This window comes from Schistocerca piceifrons, chromosome 8, assembly GCF_021461385.2.
Source record: "Schistocerca piceifrons isolate TAMUIC-IGC-003096 chromosome 8, iqSchPice1.1, whole genome shotgun sequence".
Classification (NCBI taxonomy): Eukaryota; Metazoa; Arthropoda; class Insecta; order Orthoptera; family Acrididae; genus Schistocerca; species Schistocerca piceifrons.
Genome location: NC_060145.1, coordinates 136039200 through 136058851, shown reverse-complemented (window position 1 = coordinate 136058851; position 19652 = coordinate 136039200). Strand labels below are relative to the sequence as shown.

Genomic DNA, 19652 nt, shown 5'->3' with positions numbered 1-19652 from the left:
ATTTTTCCAGGGATTTTCCGAGTAGTGCGTCCTAATACTTTAACCACGTGAGGTGTTAGGGGTCCTCTTTCACCACCCAAAATTTCGGACAAATCCCCGACCCCACGGTCGTGCCGTCTCCTTGTCAGTATCACCACGAATCATCTCGATTACGTAAAACAACGTTTCTCTCTACAGCTGATATATTCTTAAAACTTCTCTTGTTATTATTCCTGTATTTGAGGAAAGAATGTGCAGTACTAGCCATTTCGTTTCGAGATACATGTAGACCACTCGCATCATTCGGCCCTCTATTACTAGCAAGAATCGCAGTGCAGCACTCCTCTCCGAGCGCGGAGGTGTCGGGGCATTCATCTTCCCCACGGCAGTTGAAATAGATTGTAACCTTCGTCATCCTACCAAAAATTTACGAAGGAAATAGGACGCGCTGTGACCAGGTTGTCGGCCGATGTGACCACGTACTCCGGCTACTGCGTCTGCCGACCGTTGTCGGTGCGACTCTGAACGCCACCTGCCTGAAACTCGCGCAATCTGGCGACTCTGGCTGAGTCACCATCTCCGTGCGCCACACGCGCCGTGCGGTACTACGTCACGAAGACCTCGGGCGTTCGTCAGCTCTTGCGCCGTAAGCGCGCAGAACGGCTGCTGGCGGAGCAGCCGCGGAAGCGCAGATATCAGATCTGCAGCCAGTTCCCACAAGTCAGCGTGCGCCGGTATATCTGTTCGCGACCAGCGACACCTAGTGTGTGTGCGCTGTGGTGCAGTCACAAGCAGGCAGCAAGCGCCGTTTCGTCGTAGGGCCACTGATCACCAGTCAGCTGACGGACACAAGGTAAGACCTGACCTGCTTTTACACAAGTGTGTATATACATTTCAGAAGTACTAATGCTTGACACACGTTACGCAACAACGTGAACTTGACCAAAGTGACGGCATGGCTATGTTTACGCGCGAGGAACAGGAATCATAACAGTGTACACTACAACATCCTTACAAACAGGGCGGGCGGTGCCACGCGCTACTCGTCTACATGCCGATGGTTTGCATAGTAAAAGAATTAAACATTTACAGGCATCTGGAGAATTTCACTTTGACAACATTTATTCACAGTGTAATATGTGAGGCGTTCAGTGCACAAGCGAATAAGAAAGTTCTCAGAAAAACAGACATGATACGGTTGACAACATCGTACGAGAAACCTGCATGATAATTACAGGGAAACGTTTACAGCGTTCTAATGTGTTTGAATCATAAATATATATTTTGTATACTGTATTCCCATACAGAATAAGGGCAAATTTAAGTGGTATTACTTGCTGCATTCAAAAGAAAAGTGAAACTTTGGATTTGATTCTTTTGGGCACCAAATGTATTATTCTCGTATCTTCCCCTTTGTTCTAGTCTTCAGGTTTTATTAAAGAAACAGTTATGAAAATCCCATTTCTGAAATATATAATTATAATTTTGTGCCTTCTCTTTGCTCGTAGAAAATATTTCCCAGCAGGAATGTAATGCAATTTAGATTCACTTTCATCGGCTTGCTCTTGCAGAGCAGAGGAAGTTCTTGTGCCAGTGTTACACGGTAGGGTATTGAAAACATGGTGATGACCAGATGGAATGTACAGTAGTAAATCCTCCACGTCCTTTTCCTTCGCTTTTGTTGTTGACTGACGAGTAGTATAAAGAGGGTCCTGTTGGATGTTACGAAAGTAAGTTATGAGATGCCCATGCTTCTTTAAGTCGATTTCGTCAAATTACACATCAGGGCTCTGATGCTGCTTAAACTTAAGGGTAAATGGGTATTCTATTTCATAATGTAACCACCTCATTGTCAGCCATTTGATCCTTTTTTTTCTGCACGTTATTGAATTCTCGAAGTTTCTCTCAGTGGGAAGTCTCAAAATTTTATTTTGATGAAATAATTAAACGAAACCCTCAGCTGCCAATAGGTGTTTTTGATATACCTCAGTGGGGACAGCTGAAAATGCGTATCCCGACCGGGACTCAAACCCGGGATCTCCTGCTTACATGGCAGACGCTCTATCCATCTGAGCCACCGAGGGCACAGAGGATAGCGCGGCTGCAGGGACTAATCCCTAGCACGCTTCCCGTGAGACCCACATTCCCAACTGTACACAACCTACATTCGTAATGTCCCTAAAGGATATTTGCCTATTCACTCATTACTCGCGCCAACTAAGGTGACGATTCACGTAAGAATTCAGGCAAAGTGTGCGCGTGGTCTCGTTCCTAGGCAACGGCCAAAGACATGCAATGCAGGCCCGCAGCTGTCGACAAAAAACTGGCGTGCGCAAGGTTCTCAAATGTTATTTTATGAACGAGCACAGGTGGTAAACTAGACAAGTGAGACAACCTGTTTGATAATGTCAAGAGATGTTTAACCTCTGAAGCGAGGTACAGGGGGGCGTGCGCCCTGAGACAAGTAGACGTATCGTGTGGTATTCCCCTAACTTGTCAGGTAGCAAGCAACCTGACTGGGAATATGAGACACTAACACGGTAATATACACGAATGTTGCAGATCTAATGCACCTTCTTGTTCAGTTCCAACCATCTTGTGTTTTTACTATTCATGACACGTTCAATTACATCATAATGGCGAAGATGCAGTAGAACGAGTGACTGCATGAGTTTGCAGTTCACATCGTGCGGAAATATGCTCCCAAACTTTCTGGGGGCATGGAGGCGGGTGCAAGTCCTCCGGCGGACGTGGCGGCAGAATTCTCCGCCCAGTTTAAATACTCATCCAGTCGCCAACCCCTTGGGACGTCTGTTTGCTCCAGCGACATACCACAGACTGCACCTAGAATTGTTGAAGATTTACCGTAGTGCTTTTAGGAACGCCTGGTCCAGTTGTCTTTCCTCTGAGTAATTTTAGTTGATCTGTTCTACGAGCACTTGTTTCAAAACGTCATGTCGGCGTCATCCCGATGGCTGAAACAAGTAACTGTACTACCAGCTTCCTCAGCGGAGACTGAATCCAGTCTCAGGCTTATCTGTATCATCTTCCTTTCAGTTCTAATACAATCACTGAGCGACGGTAAAGACAGATTTTGATCTGTCCACTCACTTTACCTATAACCAAAACTAGCTTAGATTTTTCGGGTCTAGTGCAGCAGGGGATACAACCCGTCGGCTTTGGACAATGACGTCACAAGTCGCCAGATAGCAGTTTACCATTTTCGCTTTTGCTGTTATGTTTCAGTTTCGTTTTTTACTGATTGCTTAATAAAGTGGATCTGTTTATTCTATCTTGTGAGATTTTTTTTAAAAAAAGCCAAAAAACACTTTATCAGCCACTGAAGGGAGCTACAACACTAAGAAGAATCGCTTCTCGATTGGCGACTTGTGACGTCAATGTCCAAAGCCGACGGGTTGTATCCCCTGCTGCACTAGTCCCGATTTTTCGGCAGGTCGATTGCTGAACACACTGAACACTTCTCCATACACTTTTGCTTTTCAGTTGAAACATCCCCTTGGAAAAATTAATGAATTACTGTGCCGATAAACCTCTTATGTTATTTGATTGTCAAACAGCTGTGCAAAACTGAATGTACTCAGACATTTCTCTCTTTACTTATTCTGTTCAACACTAAACTGACACACAATATTTTTAGCGCAACGCAATCTGACTTTCAATAATCCCTACAAAAGAATGGCCCTGACTGACAATAACCTATACCTTTCATGAATTACTTACTTACAAAAATCTTCGTTACTCGAATTACTGCAATTCAGTGAGCGCCCATACTGACAGCTAAATAAAAGATTCAAACTATTGAAGTCACTAACTACTGATAGGCACAGTTAGCAAATGAAAGATTTTGATAGAGAACAAACAATGTATTTATCTTAATGTTCAAGTCATCATATATATCAGTTCATGATGTCCAGTATTACCAATTTACTCTTTCTGATGGACACACGTCCAGATCGTCCGCTCTCAAGATTCTGCCATCTCTGTCCCCACATCCACCACTTCTGGCGGCTCACCTCCAACTGCACAACGCTACGCGTTGTTCACATCCAACTGCCCAACACTACAATAGCAAATATTCCAACAATGCCAACCAGCAACAGACTGCACACAGCACAGCCAGTGACTTTCATATAGAGCGCTAAGTGGCGTTACCAACATAAAAACCTGAACAGCCTACTTACACAGTAAAGCTTTGAATTCGTTAAAATCTGAGATGAAGCCCTCTTTAATTTCGTAGGAAGTTCGTAGCATTGTTATTGAACCACCAAGAGTCTGTCACATGTCGTACAATCTTTTTCAGCACGTACATGTCCAAGACACATACACGTCCATGACACAAGCTTTCAGACTATTCCCGTCATTAATTATGGTTGATTCACATCTAAAAATTTTTAGACCATCTTCGACATTTTTTCGTCACTGGCACCAATCACTAGCTTAGCGGAAAATTTAAGTTTATGAATTCTAAACTATTGAGACACTAGTCGCAAGTGCTTCTTATCTACTTTATCCTCAAGCAGTTTGGAAATACTCTCCTTTCTATTACATCCGCCGACACAGTTCTCCTTGGTGTTACCTTTTCTTTCCTGCTGCTACTATTTTTCTGATGAATCATCATCTAGATCAAAGGTTTGCAAATAACTGAATTGCATGGTGCTCAGTACTCCTCTCTATAGTGAGAGATTTATTATTCTTACTGTTATCTTCAGAGCTCTTGCTTGGAAAAGGACACAAGGTATTATTTATCCATTACCGGTGTAAAGAAATCCATGAAAGTTTCTACAACGATGTTACGGAAACTGACAATACTTGGCCACATTTTATTTGCTATATTTTTATTTGCTGCATCCCCTTTCGAGTAACTGGACGGAATAGGTGTGCGGTTAGCACACAATCGGAAGGACGACGGTTCAAATCAGCGTCTGTACATCTAGACATAGGTTTTCCGTGATTTCCCTAAATCTCTCCAGGCAAATGCTGGCATTGTTCCTTTGAAAGAGCGCGGCCGATTTTCTTCCTCAACCTTGAAACATTGCGAGCTTGTGCTCCGGCTCTAATGATCTCGATGTCGACGGGACGTTAAACCCTAATCTTCCTTCCTTCCTTCCTTCTCGAAATAAGCCTATCTTCAACTGACAACTAATATGCTGTTACGACAGATTACTGTATGCTAAATTTCTTCATTAACAGTGTTATTTAACAGTAGTATTATCTGCTGTGACTTGTACGATAATCACACGAGTCACCCTATCTAACGACCTATTTTCATTTTCCTTCTGTCACGAGATCAATAGTTACATACACAAGTGTGTGTTATTAATCTTTCATATATCAGTTTCTTTGACGTGACTGCTATGTGATGTAGATTATGAAGTAAAACCACTCCTTCAAATTCAGAATTGAAATTTTCAGAGGATACTGTGTATCTCTATTAGAGATTCCGCTGCACTGCAGTTCTAATTATCTCTGCAAAGCACTCACGTTTTCCGTGCTACAATTGTACACGTTTCATTCTTCTCGGTCCTGTCCTACGCTGTTTCCAGGGATCTGGGAACAAACGATGAATAGATTTTTAGAAGCAGTTTTTAAGCTATTAATTTATATATTTGGTGCCATTTCTCCAACCTAAGCTAAATATATCTTATTCTCGAAACGTCTTAGTCAATTCACACAATCATTGATAAGCATTTACTTTGTGTGTGGCTTCAGTTATCTATGTAATCGCCTAAAAAGTCGTTATCTCACGTATGACTTACTGGATAATAATTGTATTAAGAGACAGCATCCATATCTCTCAACTTCTAATCTTATTAGACTTTAACTAGTTACTCGTGCATTAGTGAGCCAATAAAAGGTCTATTTTAGTTATCTGCAGAATCCAGACATCTCAGTTAATTATTTTTTTCTGAACCTTTCAGATCTATACTTCATGCCAAACCATGCATTTTTACTGTTATGTCTCCGTCGAATGAACCAAAATTTGGAAACTACACTTCAGCTAAATGTCCTTCTGTCACTTTTATAAATAAATTAATACTGAAGCACAGAAGTGTTGAGTATTAATCGTGATTGTTTACTATGGGGAACAGATTTCGGCCTATAAGAACACCTTCAGGCAACAAACCGGCTCGCATCATAAAAAGATACGAATAGAACGTTCATATTTTCTTTTTTCAAAGTTCATGGCGGGATTCCATTTACTTCCTAAAGAGATTGGTTCAGTATCAGTACATTATAATTTACTCACTGCAATTTTTGAAACGAATCGTCCGGCATAGTGCAGATAACATGGGTAACCGTTCATTCATATTTAGGCACCACGCGAACCTGTCAACAGTTAACACACACCTTGGGTAGTAGAGGTTTCGTACGGCTGCTCACTCTTTTTAGGGTTCCGTATCTTATTTGGTGGAAAAAAGCTGCACTTGTGGGATCAGTTTATCCCTCTTTGTCTTTGTCCGACTGGTGAAAGGGCTTTTCTCTACTTAAGAATTACGTCATCGATTAAGGCCTACGATCGGTTGACGATTTTAAAAGTGAAGTTTCCAAGCCAGTCCAATCAAATAATACGGACATTTATGTCACACAATTTGACACTCGCAAACTCAGACATCAAAACCTGTAGAGTATTTCCCGTTGGCTTAAAATCATAAAATTTGGCAAGAAGCAATATTTCACACAACAAAGGAAAAAAAATCCGAAAACTGTGTATCTGTAACTACATCACACGTCTTTCTTTCATTTGTTATCAGACTAGACCTCTGTCTGTTCGTCTGTTAAGATCCCTTTTTCTCATGAATGTGTGTGTGTGAAATTTGTCACATACTATGGTCTAGTCTCCCTTGGCGGCATAATAAACGTTAGGTCCTAAGTCAATGCATTCAAAAGATACGACCATTTACGTTACATTTTTGATGTTTGCAAACTCGGTCATCAACAGTTACAGGATACTTCCTGTGGACCTAGAATCATTAAATTTGGCAAGTAGCAAGGTTTCATACTGCAACAAAAGGAAATGATCGAAAAAACGTGAACTTGTAATTATAACAGACGAGAAAACTTTCTTGTCTGTCTGTCCGTCTGTCTGTTAAGACCTTTTTTTCTCAGAAATGGATAGACGTTTCACGTTTGAATTTCATGTCGTATACTGAGGTCTGAGGTCCCTTGGTGGTACAATAAAAGTTAGCTTTCAAATCAATGCATTCAAAAGATACGGCCATTTATGTCACATAATTTGATACTCGCCAACTTACTCATTAAAACCTATACCGTACTTCCCCGTCACGTGCAATCATTAAATTTGGCAAGAAGAAACTTTTCACAGTACAAGTAAAGGGGAAAAATCTGATAATTGTTAATTTGTAATTATACCATACGAAAAAAGTATTTTCGTCATTTGCTATTCGACTTCAGACTTGAAATTAAACCATGCTCGAAAGTCTGGGACCGATATGTTGCCATGTCGATGACAGGCAAAAAGAATAGCGTTTATCGATTGAATGGATAAACTGTCCACACACAATTTTGTACGGAACCCTCGGTGCGTGAGTCCTACTCACGTAGCTGGGTGAGTCACCGGAGGAGTGCTATGTGAGAGGCGTTCAACGAATTCGAAAGTAAAGTTCTATGTACTGACTTGGCAGAAAATCCTAAGAAATTTTGGTCTTATGTCAAAGCGGTAGGTGGATCAAAACAAAATGTTCAGACACACTGTGACCAAAATGGTACTGAATCAGAGGATGACAGACTAAAGGCCGAAATACTAAATGTCTTTTTCCAAAGTTGTTTCACAGAGTAAGACTACACTGTAGTTTCTTCTCTATATTGTCCCACAGATGACAAAATAGTAGATATCGAAATAGACGACAGAGGGATAGAGAAACAATTAAAATCGCTCAAAGGAGGAAAGGCTGCTGGACCTGATGGGATACCAGTTCGATTTTACACAGAGTACGCCCCCCTTCTTGCAGCGGTGTACCGTAAGTCTCTAGAAGAGCGTAGCGTTCCAAAAGATTGGAAAAGGGCACAGGTCATCCCCGTCTTCAAGAAGGGACGTCGAACAGATGTGCAGAACTATAGGCCTATATCTCTAACGTCGATCAGTTGTAGAATTTTGGAACACGTATTATGTTCGAGTGTAATGACTTTTCTGGAGACCAGAAATCTACTCTGTAGGAATAAGCATGGGTTTCGAAAAAGACGATCGTGTGAAACCCAGCTCGCGCTATTCGTCCACGAGACTCAGAGGGCCATAGACACGGGTTCACAGATTCCGTGTTTCTTGACTTCCGCAAGGCGTTTGATACGGCTCCCCACAGTCGTTTAATGAACAAAGTAAGAGCATATGGACTATCAGACCAATTGTGTGATTGGATTGAAGAGTTCCTAGATAACAGAACGCAGCATGTCATGCTCAATGGAGAGAAATCTTCCAAGAGTAAGAGTGATTTGAGGTGTGCCGCAGGGGAGTGTCGTAGGACCGTTGCTATTCACAATATACGTAGAAGACCTTGTGGATAACACCGGAAGTTCACTGAGGCATTTTGCGGATGATGCTGCGGTATATCGAGAGGTTGTAACAATTGAAAATTGTACTAAAATGCAGGAGGATCTGCAACGAATTGACACATGGTGCAGGGAATGGCAATTGAATCTCAATGTAGACAAGTATAATGTGCTGCGACTACATAGAAAGGAAGAGCCTTTATCATTTAGCTACAATATAGCAGGTCAGCAACTGGAAGCAGTTAATTCCGTAAATTATCTGGGAGTAGGAGTTAGGAGTGATTTAAAATGGAATGACTATATAACATTAATCGTCGGTAAAGCAGATGCCAGTCTGAGATTCATTGGAAGAATCCTAAGGTAATGCAATCCGGAAACAAAGGAAGTAGGTTACAATACACTTTTTCGCCCATTGCTTGAATATTGCTCACAGGTGTGGTATCCGTACCAGATAAGGTTGATAGAAGAGATAGAGAAGATCCAACGGAGAGCAGCGCGCTTCGTTACAGGATCATTAAGTAATCGCGAAAGCGTTACGGAGATAATAGGTAAACTCCAGTGGAAGACTCTGCAAGAGAGACGCTCAGTAGCTCGGTACGGGCTTTTGTTGAAGTTTCGAGAACGTACGTTCACCGAGGAGTCAAGCAGTATATTGCTCCCTCCTACGTATATCTCGCGAAGAGACCAAGAGGATAAAATCAGAGAGATTAGAGCCCACACAGAGGCATACGGACAATCTTTCTTTCCACGAACAATACAAGACTCGAATAGAAGGGAGAACCGATAGAGGTACTCAAAGTACCCTACGCCACACACCGTCAGGTGGCTTACGGAATATGGATGTAGATGTAGATCTTTGTCGGACTATATACTCACACTTGTCAACCCAAAATTGTGAGCCTGGAATGTACACGAATCAGAATACCCAAAGTTTTTCAACGGAGCACTTTCATCTGCATCTAGAACTGCACTCCGGAAACCGCTATACGATGTGTTCTATCACAGTCTTATTGCTGCATTCACCGGTATTGCGGGATATGAACTGGTACGATGACATTTCAGTGAAAATCCCCCAGGGGATCCACAACTCTTTTGTGGATACGTGTGTAGCGAGCACGGGACCCCGAGCTAATGTGGCCTTCCTTCTTTTCCGGGCTGCATACCCCCCCTTTCCGTATCCTTCCCCATCCCCCATCTTCGCCCCCCCCCCTCACCTCTGGCTCTTTCCTTCCCTTTCTCCCCCTCTGGGAGTATGGTTTGTGCCTACGTCCGGAGACGGACGCTTGTAAATGTACCGCACTCTTCGCCTTCCTTGCTTGTATGTCTTCATCTTTCTTCGTCCTTCTCTTTTCCTTACCTCTTCTCTTTACGTCTTCTCTTTACCCTTTTCTCCGCTGCGGCGTTTGAGACCTCTCTTCTTTCCTTTCCCTGTCTCTTTCTTCCTCCCTGTGCGTGTCTGAAGGCCGACCCACGCACTTCCATGCGTAGCCGGTGACGGGGTAACGCGTAATTCCCCGCCCCGGGTAGACAGGTAGGACACGTACGTACCCCCTGGTAACGGCCAGGCCCAGGGAGGGGTGATTACCCGAGCTGATACCTTCCGAAAGTGCCGATTGGTCCCTCCGTCCGTTTGTCGGGAGGTGTGACCTGAGGTATGAACAATCACCTAAGGCGGGTGTGCCCTCGGTGAGGGCCCCCACAAGGAAGGAGCGCGCCATCGGAGACGCCGGTAATCATGGGGGATTCTTCCGCAATGGTTTCCTCACCTTCCACTATGTCTGCTCACAAACGTAAGTTCACTGAGTCTCAGCCACAGACGGTTCTTCCATCGTTGCCACAGTTCCTTCTTGTTTCTCGGTCTGACGAAGGTCACGACTTTTCCACGGTCAACCCTTTCATTATTCAGAAAGGTGTCGACGCAATTGCGGGTCCTGTAACGTCTTGTTCCAGATTACGGAATGGCACCCTGTTGTTGGAAACACACAGTGCCCTCCAGGCTCAAAAATTGCTGCGTACTTCTCTGGTCCACACCTTTCCTGTCCGGGTGGAACCGCACTGTACCTTAAATTCCTCGCGTGGAGTCGTTTATACACGCTCCCTCGATGGATTGTCTGACGAAGAAATTCAGCACTACCTGTCTGACCAGGGCGTCACAGCTGTTCATCGGGTTATGAAAAGGGTTGACTCGAACATCATTCCAACCCGCACTGTCTTCTTGACATTTGACAAAGTTCAACTCCCATCAAAAATCAAAGCAGGCTATGAGATAATTTCCGTTCGCCCTTATGTCCCAAACCCTATGCGTTGCTATCGATGTCAGCGGTTCAATCACACCAGCCAGTCCTGTTCCAATCCGGCCAAATGTGTTACGTGTGGCAAGGATGCCCATGAGGGTGCTTGTCCACCTCCATCCCCTCGCTGCATCAACTGTATGGGTGACCACGCTGCTTCCTCTCGATATTGCCCCGTTTTTAAGGACGAAAAACTCATCCAGGAAATAAGAGTGAAGGAAAAAGTGTCGACCTTTGCTGCTCGAAAGTTACTCGCCAGTCGACAGCCCACTGTGCCTCAGAAAGGAAAATACAGCACTGTCCTTGCTTCTCCTCGGCCAACAAAGGAGGCGGCCACGCAGACTTGCGACCTCACCTTTAGTACCACGGTCGTCAGATCGGCCAGCGCAAAGATCGCCCGTTCAACCTCACCACTTTCGCCTGCCCACTCAATGGCTCACCCTTCGTCGGGTTCTGCTAAATCTCGAGCCCAAAAGTCAGACGCCAAGTCTTCGAAAAAAGAGCATTCTCGTGAAGAGTTTTTACGTACCGCAACTTCACAACCATCGGTTCCTCCTTCATCTAAACATCATACTTCCAAGAAGGCTACGAAGAAACACAGTTCCTCTCCTTCTCCGCCAAGGCGTGTCCCATCTACAGCACCACCTGGCGGAAATCGCCCTCGGCCATCTTCTGTGTCGCCGAGGCGCACTGCTGGTGGCCGGTCACCTGGCCGATCGTTGGTGGCTGGAGCTGCTCCTGACCAACCTATGGATCAGGATCTTCTGCCTTCGACTGAATGCCATTCCATGCTGTCGGTCGCAAGCTCTGAGCAGTCGTTGAGTTGACAGCACCCTTGATCACGTTCCTCCATTTTCTGTTCACCCTATGTCCATTATCCACTGGAATATCCGCGGCATTCGAGCCAATCGGGATGAATTGTCGATCCTCTTACGATCCTACTCGCCGGTCATCTTCTGTCTTCAGGAAACAAAGCTGCGTCCCCATGACCGCTTTGTTCTCCCTCATTTTCAGTCCGTTCGATATGACCTCCCCTCTGTTGAAGGCACTCCAGCCCATGGAGGACTCATGATTCTGCTCCACGATACTCTCCATTATCACCAAATCCCCTTAAACAGTTCCTTCCAAGCTGTCGCCGTCCGTCTTTCCCTTTCTGGATACACGTTCTCTCTTTGTACGGTATACATTCCATCGTCCACACCAATGGCACGAGCTGATCTCCTTCATCTTCTTGGTCAGCTTCCACCCCCCTATTTGCTGGTTGGGGACTTCAATGCCCACCACCCGCTTTGGGGATCTCCACATCCTTGTCCACGTGGCTCACTATTGCTAGACGTCTTCCACCAAGCGGATCTAGTCTACCTCAACACTGGGGTCCCCACATTTTTGTCTGCCTCCACGACAAATTTATCTCATTTGGACCTTGCGGTCGGTACTGTTCCGCTAGCTCGGCGCTTCGAATGGTTCGCCCTTGATGATACACACTCGAGTGACCACTTTCCATGTGTTCTTAGACTGCAGCATCAACTGCCATATATGCGCTCGCGACGCTGGAAGTTTGCCCAAGCCGATTGGACACTTTTTTCGTCTCTAGCGACATTCGATGACCGTCGCTTTCCCAGCGTCGACGATGAGGTCACACATATTACCGACGTTATTCTCACAGCTGCGGAACGTTCAATACCACGCACCTCCGACTTGCCCCGGCGCCCCCCAGTTCCTTGGTGGAACGAGGCATGCCGTGACGCAATACGTGAGCGGCGACGTGCTCTTCGCATTTTCCGTCACCATCCAACTTTGGCAAACTGTATCCGATATAAGCAGCTCCGTGCGCGATGCCGTCGCGTCATCAGCGATAGCAAGAAGGCAAGCTGGAAATTCTTTATTAGCTCATTTAACACCTTCACTCCCTCCTCGGAAGTTTGGAGTCGGCTTCGACGGTTCTCCGGCGCGCCTAGTTTCTCCCCGGTCTCTGGGCTCACTGTCGCGCATGATACATTAGTGGACCCCGTCGCAATTTCTAACTCATTGGGTCAGCACTTTGCTGAGATTTCGAGCTCTTCAAATTACCCGCCAGCGTTTCTCCCGAAGAAACGTGCAGCGGAAGTGCGACATCTTGCTTTCTCCTCTCAAAATCACGAAAGCTACAATACTGTTTTCTCCATGCGGGAACTCCAACATGCCCTCTCTTCTTCTCGCTCCTCCGCCCCAGGACCGGATGGTATCCATGTCCAAATGTTGCTGCATTTATCAACCCATAGCCTGCGTTACCTCCTTCGCCTTTACAATCGAATTTGGACCGACAGTACCTTTCCCAGGCGATGGCGGGAAGCTATTGTCGTTCCCGTTCCGAAACCTGGAAAGGACAAACATCTCCCCTCTAGCTATCGCCCCATTTCTCTCACGAGTAGTGTCTGTAAGGTTTTGGAGCGTATGGTGAATTACCGTTTAGCTTGGTGGCTGGAATCCCGCAGTCTTCTAACACCTGCCCAATGCGGATTCCGAAAGCATCGTTCTGCAGTTGACTATCTTGTTGCTCTCTCCACTTATATCATGAACAATTTTCTCCGGAAACGCCAAACGGTAGCAATATTTTTTGATCTGGAGAGAGCATACGATACCTGTTGGAGGACAGGCATCCTCGGCACACTGTTCTCTTGGGGCTTTCGAGGCCGGCTGCCCCTTTTCCTTCGCGAATTTATGGCAGAGCGCACATTTAGGGTGCGGGTGAACACTACTCTCTCCCGTACTTTCTCCCAAGAAAACGGGGTACCCCAGGGCTCCGTGCTGAGTGTTGTACTGTTTGCCATCGCCATTAATCCAATTATGGATTGTCTCCTTCCTGATGTCTCGGGCTCCCTCTTTGTGGACCAGCCTGCTTGAAAGACGTCTTCAAGGATGTCTCGATCGCCTCCACTCGTGGAGCATCGAAACCGGCTTCCGTTTCTCACCCAGTAAGACCGTTTGTGTTAATTTTTGGCGACGTAAGGAGTTTCTTCCGCCCTCCTTACATCTAGGTCCTGTCAACCTTCCGTTTTCCGACGTCGCTAAATTCTTGGGTCTTATGTTTGACAGAAAACTGTGCTGGTCCTCCCACGTTTCCTATCTTTCGGCTCGCTGTCTGCGTTCCCTTAACACCCTCCGTGTCCTGAATGGTACCTCCTGGGGAGCGGGCCGAGTGGTCCTTCTCCGCCTCTATCGCGCCTTAGTGCGCTCGAAATTGGATTATGGAAGCATAGTCTACTCCTCTGCTCGGCCGTCTATTCTTCGGCGTCTCGACTCTATCCACCACCGTGGATTACGTTTAGTGTCTGGAGCTTTTTACACCAGCCCTGTGGAAAGCCTTTATGCTGAGACTGCTGAACCTCCGCTGTCCAATCGGCGGGCAGTCCTTCTGAGTCGTTATGCTAGCCATCTGTCTTCCATGCCTGCTAATCCAGCCCATGACCTTTTTTTCGACACTTCCTTTGATGTCGGGTATGCAGGCCGCTCCTCCTCCCTACTACCCCCGGGAGTCCGCTTCCATCAACTGCTCCATTCTCTCTCCTTCCGCTTTCCTAAAACCATCTTGACAACTTGGGGTACAGCACCGCCTTGGCTCCATCCTCGGATCTGCCTGCTCCGTGACCTTTGTCAATTTCCCAAGGATGGTACCCCTACACTTGTCTACCGTCGGGCATTTGCTGCTCTATGTGCACAAATGACGGAAGCCACATTTATTTACACCGACGGCTCGAAAACATCGTTAGGTGTAGGGAGTGCCTATATTGTTGGCGACACCCCAAATCACTTTCGGCTTCCCGACCAGTGTTCGGTTTATACTGCGGAGCTTTACGCTGTTCTCCAGGCTGTCCACTACATCCGCCGCCATCAGCGGATACAGTACGTAATCTGCTCAGATTCTCTCAGCTCTCTCCTAAGTCTCCAAGCTCTTTACCCTGTGCACCCTCTGGTCCACCGGATTCAGGACTGTCTGCGCTTGCTCCACCTGGGGGGCGTCTCAGTGGCGTTCCTCTGGCTCCCAGGACACGCTGGTATCTGTGGGAATGAGGCGGCCGATATAGCGGCCAAGGCTGCAGTCTCTCTTCCTCGGCCAGCTATTCAGTCTCTTCCGTTTACCGATCTACGGAGCGGTTTATGTCGCCAAGTTGCTCGTTTATGGCATGCGCATTGGTCAACACTTCCCCACAATAAATTGCGGGAAGTGAAAGCCCTTCCTTGCGCTTGGACCTCTTCCTCCCGAACGCGTCGTCGGGAGGAGGTAATTTTAGCTAGACTCCGGATAGGGCACTGTCTTTTTAGCCATCGACATCTTTTAAGCGGTGATCCTCCCCCACTCTGTCCCCACTGCTCTCAGCTGTGGACGGTCAGACACCTTTTAATTGAATGCCCCTATTTTAATCCGTTACGCTCCCGTCTACAGCTATCGCCTGATCTATCGTTGATTTTAGCAGATGACACGCGCTCAGCTGACCGCGTTCTACAGTTTATTAGTGACAGTGAAATGACGTCAGTCATTTGATTTTTTTTTGGGGGACAACCAACCCCTTTCTATAGTGGATTTTTAAGCATTCCTTCTGCCTTTAGTTTCTCAAATTTTATGACTTTGTTCCCCTTGCTGCTGATTTTAAATTTCGTTTTTTTCCTGTTTCCTACATCACGGGCTGGGCGCTAATGACCATAGAAGTTTTGCGCCCTAAAACCACAAACAAACAAAAAAAAATTTTCGGTGTAAACCCGAATAACTAATTTTGCCATCAGGTACATTAGGAAAGATAAAACCTTTATTTCAGGTACGGTATATTTATCTGAAACCCTCAAAATAATAAGTTACTGGGATAATTACTTATACGGATAAACGCACTAAACATTACTCTCTCCGCCGAGTTATGAACATTATTTAATTATTTGTTTTCCAACAATATATCGTTTTTTTTCACAGAACAAATTTTTACCAAATTTAGTAGCGAAATTGGAAACGTTCGAAGTTTGGGGTGTGAGCTACTTACTACGGAGCGATAAACTTCTTCGATGGGCTGTTTGAAGTCATTGTCGGTTACTTTGTAGAATGTATCCCTCACACTGCCGTAAACAGAGCAGGTCGGAATGCGCAAGCAAACGAGGTTCATTGTGTGTGGAATAAACATGGCACACACAGCCAATGAAATGTCCTAGTTGAAGAGATCCATCAGCCATTACACACTTACCTGTTGAACAACGACTTCAAGGAACAAGTACAAATAATTAGAGACACCGCGGCGTAAGATAAACACAAGCAAGACGGAAGGGCATGAAAGTGCAATACACCTCGATAACTATGCCAGCAAACGAGGAATTGGCTTATGTTTGTGTCGCAAATACTACACACAGTTTCACAAGTACCTCCTATCATTGACACAGGAAATGAAATGGAAAGATTTCCGTAGGAGAGTTAGTTTCTGCGATTTGGCTGTGAATAATTTCACCCAGGGTGCCTCACAAAGCGTTGCGTTCTCTCATGAATCCACGCTTACGAACTATGATGCAATGAATCCTCATAATACGCATTAATGGGCCACAGAAAACCCTTGGTGGGTACGTCGTCTCAAAGATCCAAAAGCGTGGTCCATTAATACGTCGTGTGGCATCCTCGAAGATGAAATCATCGATACACATTATTTCGCAGGTGTTCGGACAGGTGAAATAAATTTAACTTTTATCGTTGACAGTTTGAGTTCTCTTTTTTGAAATGTCAGTCTGGACATCAGTGATGGTTCGATGTGGAAGCAGACAATGTTACCCAGCTCATACTGCTCACGATGATGTGCAAGAACTGAAAAACAAATTTGCTGAAAGGAGGTTAGGACGCTGTGGTCATCTGGAATGGCCCACACGTTCGCCCAGTTTAACGGAATTAGATTTCTCTTTATGGAGATATATAAGAATCCTGTTTTTCACCAAACACCCCAGATGACTTCAGACAGAGCATCGAGGAAGCCTGTCATTCCGTGACGCCAGTAGCTTCATGTTGCATCCGCACCAAAAACTTAGAACGTTTGTAGCTCCTTAACTAAAACTGACAGAAATTTGAATTAAAATGATTTGTGCATAGTTCGTATAAAGACATCAGCTACACATTAGGGAAAAAATTGACCACGTGCGGGTAGGATATGCGTTCTGAGGGTTCTGTACGTACTTAAGTACGTGTATACATACTTCATCTATTCAGGGAATCGATAATCTCTTATCGACATCGATACTGGCAAGATAATGGGCTCGAAAATTCAAGACTTTCGAATGTGTTTTAATTTTAAGTTTGAAGTCGGGTAACAAATAACAAAAGAAAACTGCTTTTCATGTGCTACAATTACAAATTAACAGGTTTCTGGTTTTTCCTTTACTTATGCTGTCAGTTATTTCTTATTATCCAAGTTATACGTCAAGGGGAAGTGTCCTATAAGTTCTCATGAGTGATTTAGCGAGTATATGTGACATAAGTGGACGTATCTTTTGATTGCGTTGACTTAAAAGTTTAACTTTTGTACACCACCAAGGCATCATAAACTTCAGTACGTGACATAAATTTCAACTTGATATGTCTATCCATTCCTGAGAAAACGGATTTTTAACTGACGGACAGTCAGACATACAGGTGGACAACAGAGATGCTACAAGGGTTCTGTTTTTACCGATTTTCGCACGGAACTCTATAAATAATGTGCCGTTTAAAAACGTATGCTCGTTGTTGTGATTATTTGGAAGATAACTAAATAAACTCTTTTCACAGCTGCTCAGAAAGAGACTGATTCTCACCATTACCTACCGAAATAAATATTTCCGTGACTTATTACTTTGTAAGTTGCCGAGAAACACGCCTTATCTAAAACACAATGTATATAGGACGATGCAATAATTTCGTTACTCGCCTTAGAACCTACGCTTTCGGAATTTTAATAGCAACGCTTTACTAGGCGCAGAATATATGTGCTTTAGCGCCTCCAGCTAGACTTTCGTGAGGATTCGTGTGACACTCTAGCGATGATTTAAAAACTCTATACCGAAATACAAACATCTCTGCATTTTATTCGCCTCTGTCTTTAGTCCAGCTGACGAACAGTACGTAAGTGTCCAGCTCTAACATGACAGAGTATTTTGTGGGTTACGTCTTTCGGCGTGGGGTCCACACGTTTCTTCGGATATTCCACATCTAGATGAAGCGCCTCATTCTTGATTAGATCCGCGCCATTGGACCACCGATGTAGTTGACGCCTTGCGTCATTGCATAAAAATGGTACAAATGGCTCTGAGCACTGTGGGACTTAACATCTGAGATCATCAGTCCCCTAGACTTAGAACTACTTACACCTAAGTAACCTAAGGACATCACACACATCCATGCCCGAGGCAGGATTCGAACCTGCGACCGTAGCGGTCACGCGGTTCCAGAATGAAGCACCTAGAACCGCTCGGCCACCACGGCCGGCGCGTCATTGCAAAAGACGAAAGCGCGACTCCTTAGTTCACACCAAACAGTTTAAACATCTAACGTGTCTCCAGAATCAGATTTTCATTCTGCAGTGGAGTGTGCGCTGATATGAAACTCCCTGGCAGATTAAAACTGTGTGCCGGACCGAGACTCGAACTCGGGATCTTTTCCAAGCTGGCTAGCTCAGTTGGTAGAGCACTTGACCCCGAGAGGCAAAGGTCCCGAGTTAGTCTCGGTCCGGCACACAGTTTTAATCTGCGAGGAATTTTCATCTAACGTGTTGCCACCAGGGCAAAGAAGGGCTGAGGTTAGCTCGCGTCTGTTAAAAAAAAAACTAGTCGAAAATGTAATCGATACTTTATCTGTTCCTTAAAATAAATATGTAAAGGTGTATGTGCGAGGAAAACCGGCTGCGGGGTCTCGGGCGCCTTGTCACGTTTCGCGCGGCTGCTCCCATCAAAGGTTTGAGGTCTCCCTCTGGCATGGTTGTGTGCGTTATCCTTAGCGCAATTTAGTTCAGTTAGATTAAGTAGTGTGTAAGCCTAGGGACCGATGACCTCACCAGATTGCCCCCATAGGAATTTCAAAAGTCTTGCGAGGAAAACCAATAAAGTAAATATTGATTTTAAAAACAAAAAATAATGAACATTTATATTTTTTGGCCTAAAATATGACGCTGACATGTGAGTGAATAGTAATGCTCATGGATAAACGCAAGTAATAAGGCGCGGCACCCTTGTTGCCACACGAACGTCCTATAATACGAGAAAACCGAAGGAGTATTCTTCTCAACCGTAGTTTCGTTCTAAAACGGGCACCCCTTTTATGATTCCGTACTTTAGTCAGTAAAAGAGGAACCCTTATGTGATAACTTTGCTGTCTGCCTGCCTGACTGTTGAAAGCCATTTTTTCTCAGGAACTGATACACGTATCAAGTTTAAATTTACGTCACACACCAAGGTGTATGGTCCCTTCGCGGTGTAATAAAAGTGAGCTCCCAAGTCAATGTAATCAAAAGATACGGCCATTTATGTCACATACTCTGAATTTCGCAAACTCATTCTTAAGAACCCATAGGGTACTTCCCATTGACCTAGAATCTTGAAATCTGGCAAGAAGCAAGGTTTCACAGTACAACTAAAGAAAAAAAACCTAAAGTTGCGAATTTGTGGTTTTATCACACTTTTTTTTTTGCCACTTACCGGACTGTCTGTCCGTCCGTTGTTATCAGAGTCCAAAATTAAAATATCCTCGAAAGTCTTGGAATTCTCAGGACTGATATCTTGCAGTGTCAATGCCGATAACAGGCAAATCTCGTTAAGGTTTTCGATTCCTATAAAGGTAATTAAGTTTTTACTGAACGCCCAGAGCGTGAGTCCCACTCGCACCTG

The 19652-nt window shown here is 44.9% G+C and overlaps 1 protein-coding gene across 1 annotated transcript in view; it reads left to right on the top strand.

The window, feature by feature from the left end:
* The first annotated feature begins 596 nt into the window (after positions 1-596).
* Positions 597-19652, top strand: part of LOC124711578 (UDP-glycosyltransferase UGT5-like) — a 135349-nt gene continuing 116293 nt past the window's right edge. The window contains exon 1 of the mRNA XM_047241724.1: positions 597-832. The gene's annotated coding sequence lies outside the window, so the exon portion shown is untranslated. The remainder of the gene's footprint in view (positions 833-19652) is intronic.